The sequence below is a fragment of the Callionymus lyra genome, chromosome 5 (assembly GCF_982586985.1).
Source record: "Callionymus lyra chromosome 5, fCalLyr1.hap1.1, whole genome shotgun sequence".
Classification (NCBI taxonomy): Eukaryota; Metazoa; Chordata; class Actinopteri; order Syngnathiformes; family Callionymidae; genus Callionymus; species Callionymus lyra.
This window is the reverse complement of record NC_141822.1, coordinates 7,395,557-7,405,409: the sequence shown is the minus strand read 5'-3', so window position 1 is coordinate 7,405,409 and position 9,853 is coordinate 7,395,557. Positions and strand designations below refer to the sequence as shown.

The 9,853-nt window shown below is 39.0% G+C and overlaps 1 pseudogene; it reads left to right on the top strand.

Annotated features, from left to right (window-relative positions):
• The first annotated feature begins 4,012 nt into the window (after positions 1-4,012).
• On the top strand, positions 4,013-9,853 carry LOC148079188 (O-acyltransferase like protein-like; annotated as a pseudogene).

Sequence of the window (9,853 nt, the reverse complement as noted above, 5' to 3'; positions counted from 1 at the left end):
TGCCTCCAGCAGTCCGCCTTCACTACTCGGTTGCAGTAGCTTTTCTCTACCATGTTTTAGAACGGCGGCCTCTCCTCGATCAAATTGATCAGCTCCTCCTCAACGGTTTCAGTCCACTGGAACATTATGCGGCCAATAGTAGTTTTCGATGCAAGTGTGGTTTCATCCATTGCTGGTTATCTAGTGTTAACTATCGTCACTTCCAGTTTATTGTCCTGCACTGATTAGCTTGGTAAACCTAGCACTCGACCAATCAGATTGACCATTGAATCCGACTGAGATGAAAAGTCTTAACGTGTGCATCCGCCTCCTTTGTCGTCCGACTAGGACTGATTAGGACGCCGACTCCAGACTGGGGGAGACAAACCACATAGACTTGGGGCACCGACCACAAAGGACTGCCCGACGGGGTCAGATGCCCAATAATCTCTGCGGTGTTTACATACCATTAACATTGAGGAGTACGCCACATCTGTGTCAGCATACGTTCACAAATGCTCTGATAAGCAACATAAGAAGCATCATCATCCGTGCAAATCAGAAAGTCTGGATGACTGTGGAAGTATGCAAAATACTAAAAGCGCGGAACTCTGCCTTCAAGTCTGGGGATAAAGACGCTCTGAGGACATCAAAAGCCAACCTAAATAGTGCCATCATATTAGGAAAATGGGCTCAATGCCAAAAAAAATCCAGGGCTTGTTCCAGGAAGCCATTGACACCAAAATCATGTGGCGAGGAATACGGGTTATTACCAACTTCAAGACACCCCCCTCTTCTGGGTGGGTAACGTTGATCTGGACTTCCTAAATAAATTAAATAACTTCTTTGGGTGGTTTGAGGCATTAAATAACACGACAAAAGCTGTTCCCCATCAGGCAGAAAAGGCACTCTGTCTTAACATAGCTGACGTGCGGAAGACTCTGAGAAGAGTCAACTCTCGGAAGGCAACAGGCCCGGATAACATACCTGAGGCTGGTGCTCAGGCAATGTGCAGATCAGCTGGAATGTGTACTAACGGATATTTTTAACACCTCGCTGAACTAGGCCATAGTGCATTCCTGCTTCAAGACTGTCTTCATCATCCCAGTGCCAAAGAAAACTCATATCACATCACTGAATGACTGTCAACCTTTGGCATTGACTCCCATCATGATGAAGTGCTTGAGAGGTTGGTGAAAGACCATATCACCTCCAGACCCTTTCCATGTTTGACCCTTTCCCGTTTGCCTACCGATGAAATCAGTCCACCGAGAATGCCATCTCCTAAGCTCTACAACTGAACCTTGAACAACTGGAGAAGAAGAACTCCCATGTGAGGATGTTGCTCCTTGATTTAGTTTTGCTTATAACACTATCATCCCACAACGCCTGGTACGTAAGCTGGAACCTCCGGGCTTCGGCTCTTCCCTGTGTAATTGGCTGCTTGACTTTCTAACCCACAGACTACAAACGGTGCATGTCGGAAGTCAAACCATCAGCACAATCACCCTCAGCACTTGTTCCCCTCAAGGCTGTGTCCTGAGCCCCCTACCATTCACTTTAATGACCTTTGATTGCGTTGCCAGGTATGATTCCAACCATATCAGATGATACAACAGTGGTGGGTCTCATTCATCAGGGATGATAACGACCAAGAATACAGAGAGAAAGTGAAGCAGCTGGTGGAGTGGTGCAGGGAAAACAGCCTGATCCTGAATGTTGACAAAACAAAGGAAATCATTGTTGACTTCAGGAAGATCCAGCCTAGCCATGCCCCTCTTCTCATCGACGACACAGCCGTGGAGGTGGTCAGAAGCACCAAGTTCCTGGGGATGAAAATCTCGGACGACCTCACCTGGTCTGCAAACACCACATCACTGGTGTTTGGGAAGCGGGCTCAGAAGCGTCTGTACTCGAGTTGTGAGATGAGATGTTATGTTGAAGTTCACTTCCAAAACAAATGCTGCGTTGATTGTATATTGTTGTTTTATTCCAGCCATAGTTTAAAATTGTGTTTAACTTATCTTTAGTAAGGTTTTCATGGTGAGGTTTTAAATTTGTTGTTACAACAAACGGTTTCTTATTTATTTAAAAACTGCTTCTTGCACCTATTTTAGTAGACACAGTAGACAGTATTTATTTCTAAATCTTTGCACTTTATAACTTGTCTTAGCCAGTAATGCAAACGAAATTTCGTTCTTCGAATATCGAAAATGAGAATAAAGGATGTCTAAGTCTAAGTTCGGGAGGATGGCTTTCTTGCACAATGGGAAAATTGTCAATAAAACGGTTTGATTTTTTAATTAATTTAATTTCATTGTTAAACACTTTAAAGGGCGAGACTTCCAGGATTGATGACATGCAGTAACAAAAATCATTGCTTAACTAATCACAGCAGAGTGGGTGTAGTTGTCGTAAACAAGAGTTAATCTCCAGAAAAACAAAGTGTTTTCAGTGGGTGGGGCTTATGATCATTCTCTACAAACAGACACACACTGATGATACAATAGAGGTCCAATATATATTTGAAAGAGACTCAAATCAACAAATTTGTCATGTTTTTCACATGGTTTTATATGCTTATTCTATGATTCCTGTTGACGCTGGCAGGTCCCTGCAGACAAGGATGATTTAGTCCCAACTTCTTTCCTTTGAAAAGGAGGATCTCTTCTCAGAAGAACTCACCAGAGTATCGTGTCTCCGACAAGGTTGGCTTCCTTCCCTGTATTCTGTGACTTCTTGGATGCTAATGTTACTTGGCCTGTGGACTGTTCCTGACATTTTAGAGCTTTAATTTATGATTTTTTGTTTAAGTTGGATTTTATGTTTTTTGACTTGATCATTAAAGTATATTTGAACTTTCCTCCATGGACTTATTTTTGTGGCAACATTAGTTGGATAAAAAAAAGAATATTCAATGTATTGTAGCGTTTGCAAAGAGAGAGACAGTGTGTGAGAACTTTACCAACTTTATTTATGATGCTGAACAGGCTGCTATGGGCCACAGCCAACGCTAAAAAACAATGAACACACATCACATTTGTCCATCTTCTTCCTCACGAACCAAAACTTGCGATGCCTTGACGGGCTTCAGTAATATCCAAACTTAAACCTATAACTCTGAAAAACACTCCAAAACACTCAGTTACAATATATTAATAAATAAAGTTAATTTACAGAAGTCTCTGACATGTACACATTGGCAATTTAAAAAGTCTAAAACATTTATTTTATTTTATTTATTTTCTTTTTTCTTTTTAATTTATTTATTTTTCTCTTATATTTCTACTCTTGTCTACTTTATTCGGTACTGTGTATTCTTGTTTCTTGTTATTTTAATTTTCTTTGTTTCCTTTGCTTTAATAACCTGGTTTTCTTTTGTACTCGTTTGCACTTTGTTATAAAAACTGTATAAATAAAATATATATAAAAAAAAAAAAGTCTAAAACAAGGAACTGATAAATGATTCAATTGATTGCTATTGGGATTGAACTCTTGGAAAATGTTGTTTATGTTTGTCCATTTATTATACGTGTTTAATGAAATATCTTGTGGAGAGAAATGAATATTTCTTGTTCACTGTTCTCTTCTGGCATGAAGTGTAATTTATAATCAGAGCTGACGGATACAAAAATATAAATAAATTATACTTATTAGTTATACTGTATTAAGTTGATAGTAAGAAACAGACAACAGGTATGATTGTTATAAGTAAAGGGTAAATATGGTCCTAATAAATGTGAAGAAGCATGACAGTGAGAGGACTTTTTTCATGGATTAGGATGGATGAGTATTCAGGATCTAGTGTTCTTTTACTGGTACAGTTCACGCTAACTGGTGTAAATCAATAACATGATGAGATACAAAATGGATTAATAATTTGGTTTCATGTGGTTATATAAAAAGCTTCACACTGAAATATCTTCTATAAAGAGTTCTTACGATGGCTGTGACTGGTCCATTGCTGCTGCTCACATTTGTGACTTTATGCTCTGCACTGAAGGATTTCCAAGAGCATAACATTTCTGACAAATGCATGAGAGACACAACCTCATTCCTCTGGGAACTGAACCAGGAAAACCCAAAAGAATACAGTGTTGTCAGTAAGTTCACTGCAAAAAGTCCTCAGAAACTATTTGACAGGTTGCTTGTTTTAATAAGAATATTTCAAATGTAATTTTATGTTCAAACAAAGATGGAACTACGACAGGTATAGATGATTGTTAGGTGTTTTAGTCATTATTTTTACTCATTATTTAACAAACGTGCTGCCATAAAAAGTCAGATAGCTTGTTTCACCAAATAGTGTTCTCTGTTTCCATATGCAAACACAACAAGTTTGTTTAAGGTATTTCAAAGTTAAAACTTCTCATGATAAACAACTTTATCAATCTGTGCTTTTTACGTCCATACATATATATTTTCCTAACAGAGAATAAAGTACTTCAAATAATATTAATAGTTTGACATTGAGTGAGCTTCAGCTTCTGCCATGTTCCAAGCTAATTAAAAACCTTCTGATAAGAAATTTCTGTTGCCCAACATGGCCTGTCGAATGTTTTTTTAATTCTATTTTTATACAAAGTCTTTTCCTTCTTAATTAGTGTATGATTCATACGGCAAGATCGGGAGCATGATGCAGGAATGCCGCTCTGTCCAAACAACTTCTTTCTCAGGACAATTCTGCAAAGTCTTTTTGAACCAGGTAATTGTACAATTAACTTGATTGCTGTTGTGTTTTCCGTTGCTGTTTATCAGTTTGTTTCAGAATACAGTGACTACATTATTTCATATTTTAAAATACATTTATTTTGTATTGATACATACAAAAGACATTTTAATCAAAGTTGTTCTTTTGCAGGGAACTGTTTTCTATTTTGTGGGGATTTGTGTTCCAGACTCTTGCAAAGAGAAGGAGGTGCATCAAATGGTGCATGGGGGTAAGATCTTATTGAATTCACCTTTTCTGACATGATAACAACATACGCAGGTATAAAAATTAACCTCACATAAGATCGAAGCAGTCCATTAAAAAATGCCAACTCTGAAGTCCATCTGCACCTAAACGACACCTAATGACAGCAACGCACAGCTGCTGGACAGAGAAGATCGAAAGAAGCCATCTATACTAGGCTAGAAAACCCTTCCGTCAACATAGATTGGGCTTAAGGCATAACCTTTCAGCTACTTACAATGCAGTTCTTAGCTCTCTCCCTAGAAAAGTTCCCAAGGAACAACGAGTATCATGTGATGGTCACACTTTGCTAGACAATGATGGTCAACAACCCTCTCATTAAACTAATGGGTTTCAGTCAATACACTGTTCTAAACCCCTCGCTGTTGCTCTCTGCTCCCCCCTCTAGGTAGATACTGGCTCCTAAACCCCAGCTTAGTTGAAATCGAAAAAGAGAGGCGAAAGGTCTTTCCAAACAAACTTTACACAGTCCAGTTGAGTCACCTTTGAACCTCTTGGATGAAGTAGGGTTGCGACCAAACATAAACAGCAGCCAAGGGAGTAACTTTACCTCCCACTAGTAGCTGACTGTCAATTGCGTAAAAATAAATTAAAAAAAAAATTCTTACATGTTTTCACTGAAGTTACATTAGTGGGTAACTCTTATGCTTTGAGACTTTTTTTTCATTAAAGTTTACTCAAAAAATAACACTGAAAGTCAGTGAAAATGAGTGTTACAATGTTCTGCATCTGGAAGAACTTCAACCATGTTCCGGGTAATGTGTGACGACCACAGGATCGACTGTATTAGTTTGATAGTCACAGGATAATTTGTTTTATTGACCAACGGCCAAGCATTATCAACAATATTTCAGACTCAGAACATTTTATTGATCGTTTACAATGGGCAGTTCCGTGTAGGCGAAGTTTCGGTTATGGTTCCCGAAGTTACATGATTTCTAGACAATCAGACACCAATACAGATATTTTCCACTCCCAATGTTCCGCATCTGGTTGAACTTCAACCATGTTCCTGTAAGGTGGTGGACATTGTGACCGAAAGCACTATATTCCCTACCTCGATTGGCCTGTTGGCCTTCTCTGGGGTTGGGGTGAGATGCATCCCCAAGTGGATGAGTTTAAGTACCCTGGTGTATTTACATGAGTAAGGGAAGAACGGACCGTGAGATCATCTGCACTTATTTGGATTCTACACCAATCCATGGTGGTAAAGAAAGAGCTAAGCCAAAAGGCAAAGGTCTCTGTATACCGGTCAATCTACGTCCCTACCCTCACTTATGGTCACGGACCATGGGTATTGAGCAAAAGAACAAGATCACAGGGGCCCGTGTAGGGTGGCTGGGATCTCTTTTAGAGAAGCAAGGTCATCCAGGAGAGGTGCAGAGTAGAACCACTTCTGCTAAGTGGGGAGTCAGTTCAGGTGGTTTGAGCATCTGATTAGGATAACTCTAGGACGTCTCCCTGGTGAGGTGTTCAGGAAATTTCCCAACGTTAGGAGACCAAGGTATACCCAGGAAATGCTGGAGAGATTATGTCTCTCAGCTGGTCTGGGAACAACCTGGGAATAGATGGAAGATGTAGACGGGGTTGAGAAAAGTCTTTTGCTAACATTGCTAACTCCTGCCTATATATGAGATGAAATGGGTGAGGTGTTACGACATCACTACAAGTAGGTGCATGTTACACAAGAGCATTTTACATGAAGGTGATCACACTATTTTTTCATTTGAAGGAATGATGACATTTGGAGAGGTCTCTCTTATTCCTACTTTACCATCAATTCTGGTCAATGATTCCAAACAGAGTGTGGTGAGGACGCAATGTTTGTCCAAAGTAGTAAATCCAGGGACATCTGGAATCACATGTCTGTAAGTAAAGCCATTTATCTGATATCACCTCAAACTTCTTGTTTCAGTAATGGCCTTATACTCATGTTCTCCCACAGGGTCCTTTGCTTAATTACAGTAGTAATCCCTCTTGCGGCTACACTGACCACTGCAGTAAAAGACTTCCAAGAGAGCAGAAAGTATGCACCAACTGTAGAACCTACCTCAGTGATCATGAGTCCAACCAATGGAGACAACAATTTGTCAAATTGTGAAAAAAATGCAGATAGTCTCCAAGATTGCGGTAATTTGGCGAGAGCTAACGTTCACATTTATATGAAAGTGTTCTTATTGAGATGTATGTTTTAATTTAGTGTGTTTGGCTTCTTTGCAGATCACATCAAGACGAAGCAAAGTTGTTTAGGACGTTGTTTGCAGCAGTTTCTTAAGGCCTTCTCTCTACAGACAACCACCAAGGTACTCTTCAGCAGGCCTCCCTCGGTGAAAGGGGTCTACAATTCATTGACAGGCATCAGAGCACTCAGCATGCTAGCGGTCATTTTTACACATTCATTGAATTATCAGGGACTATTACTCTAAGTGTGGATATTTTCCTACTATTTGGGTGAGTCACCACTCAACTATATGCCTGTCATTGACACATAAAACACATAGCCTCCACGTTTTCATTGTGACGAAAATATAATCTGGTAAATTGTATGTAGTAACACAAGATTGATTTTGTATTTTTACACCAAATGTTAAATTATCTCTGATACAATCAGAGGTTTGGAGGAGAGAATTCAGAGAAGTTCAAAATATCTTGTTTGTTCATGTATCTCCTATGTTGAAATTATTGTGTTTCAGGGGTATGTTAAGTGCCAAAACTCTCCTGAACTCAATCCAGAGGAACGATGACACCATGAGTGTAGGTCTTGAGGCAGATTACTATTTCAAGAGGATTATAAAGTTGAGTCAGAAAGTCTTTACTTGCTTTGACATTTCAGCCACAATTTTACATGTTTTTTTCAGGATACAACCCCTCCACATGTGATTTTATTTGGTGTCAGTGTCACATCTGTGATCAACAAGGGGCCTTACTCGTGGCTAAATGAACATTTTATAAATTGTGAGGAATACTGGTGGACTAACCTGCTGCTGATTAATAATCTCTTCACAGTGCCTTTACCTGTAAGTGAACCCAGTCAAACCATTTAAAGATGCTATATTTGTCTACTTATCTAATCACTGATCTGCTCCACAAAGTGTCTTCCTTGGACGTGATACCTCTCTCTTGACATGCAGTGCTTCGCCACAACCCCTCTTCTGATTCTTGTGTTTACTTCTTATATATATATATATATGAATAATAATTAAAAATAATATTCTTTTTTTTTTTTTTCTACCTTTTATCAAACATTTTAACCTCTCAACTCTAATTTTAAAAATGTATTTTACAGAAGCAAAGGTATTTTTGTGGCTTTAGTCGTAGCACTGCTGCTGATGACCATTTTGACTAGTTCCATATTAACGGCACTTCTGCACCTACCGGTGTCTTTGACAGCAACTTGGTAAGATGAGTTTTCTTTATTAGGCTATCTTTGAATGTACAGCAACTAATACTACAAATTAGACCAGTCGTACTTTAGCACAGCATGTATGATTTGATCTGATGACTTCTCTAATTCAGGCTTTCACCAGACTACGCAAATCTATACTATGCGAAACCTTACTCCAGATATGGAACATTTTTAATTGGTTTCTTGTTTGGAATGTACCTGAAAGAGAGGAAGGAAGAACTTTTGAAGAAAAGGTAGGGCATCATTGAAAAACCTATTTTTCATTGTGAATACATTTGTTACATTTCACCCTTAAATCACACATTAATTACGTTCTTTGTCCTTTTAAAGTGGCAAGTTGCTCTTGGATGGACGTGTTCCTTGCTGGCCATGGCTCTAGTGATTGGATTTTACTATGCTCTTGTAGATGCCCCAGACCATCCATCAGCACCCCATGCCATTTACCAGGGACTACACAGACTGGCCTGGGTGACTGCTGTAAGCTGGATCATATTAGCCTGTGAGGAAGGCTATGGAGGTGCTTCTCATTTATCTCAAACCTATTGAATAACAAATCACAAATTGTTGTGATTCTTTAATCTAACAATAGTTTGTATAGAACATGGTTCTTTTCTCTCTCTCTCTCTCCCTCTCTCTCTCTCTCTCTTTCTCTCTCTCTCTCTCTATATATATATATATATATGAAACAAATGACTTTAAAAATTAAATAGCTATAAGATCTAGATTTAGTGTTGAAATGCTGTCTTTTTTCCAGGGTACATCATGAACTTCCTGTCACTGAACTTGTGGGTTCCTATTTCAAACCTTAGCTTTGCCTGTTACCTTGTACATCCCATTATTGTGTTCATATACCTAACCCTGCAGGAAACTCCAATCCACTTCTCAGGCATCAACTTAGTAAGTAATTAAATATTCATGTCTATATTTCATTATATTTTGATTTATTTTCATGAAAAATTGCTGTATTTGCTGTGGCTAATTGGAAAAGAACAATTTCAATCAATAAAGTTCTACCTACTTACCTACATCCGAGGCTCCATCAAGTTCAGATTGCAAAAGCGCAATTGATAACCGTAATAAGCATTTTCCTATGAATATAATCTCTTGATAAAGTACAGTTCTTTGCACTAGGTGTCTCTTATTTTATTTTTCAACATTGTTTTTGAGCATTTCTATGATGCAGATAGCAACGAGGGCTACATTGCCTGGAAGCTAAAAACACACAGCGACAACTCAGCAGCGGCAGTAGCGGTGGAGTTCGGAGAAGGAGCTCTCAAACTTCAGACAGCAGTGGACTAGAGTTGGAGAGGGAAGTAACTGAAGAGCCACAGCTGGAAAGAGGCCAATGCTGCTAGGCCATATCTCTAATAAAACACAGCACAGACAAAGAACAGATCTTCATAAAAATGAGAGCAACATTAAAACACAGACAAAAGTTGATCCATGATCTTTTGTGATGCAGCAGCACAGTGCTTTCAGTTGTCCCAAGGTAC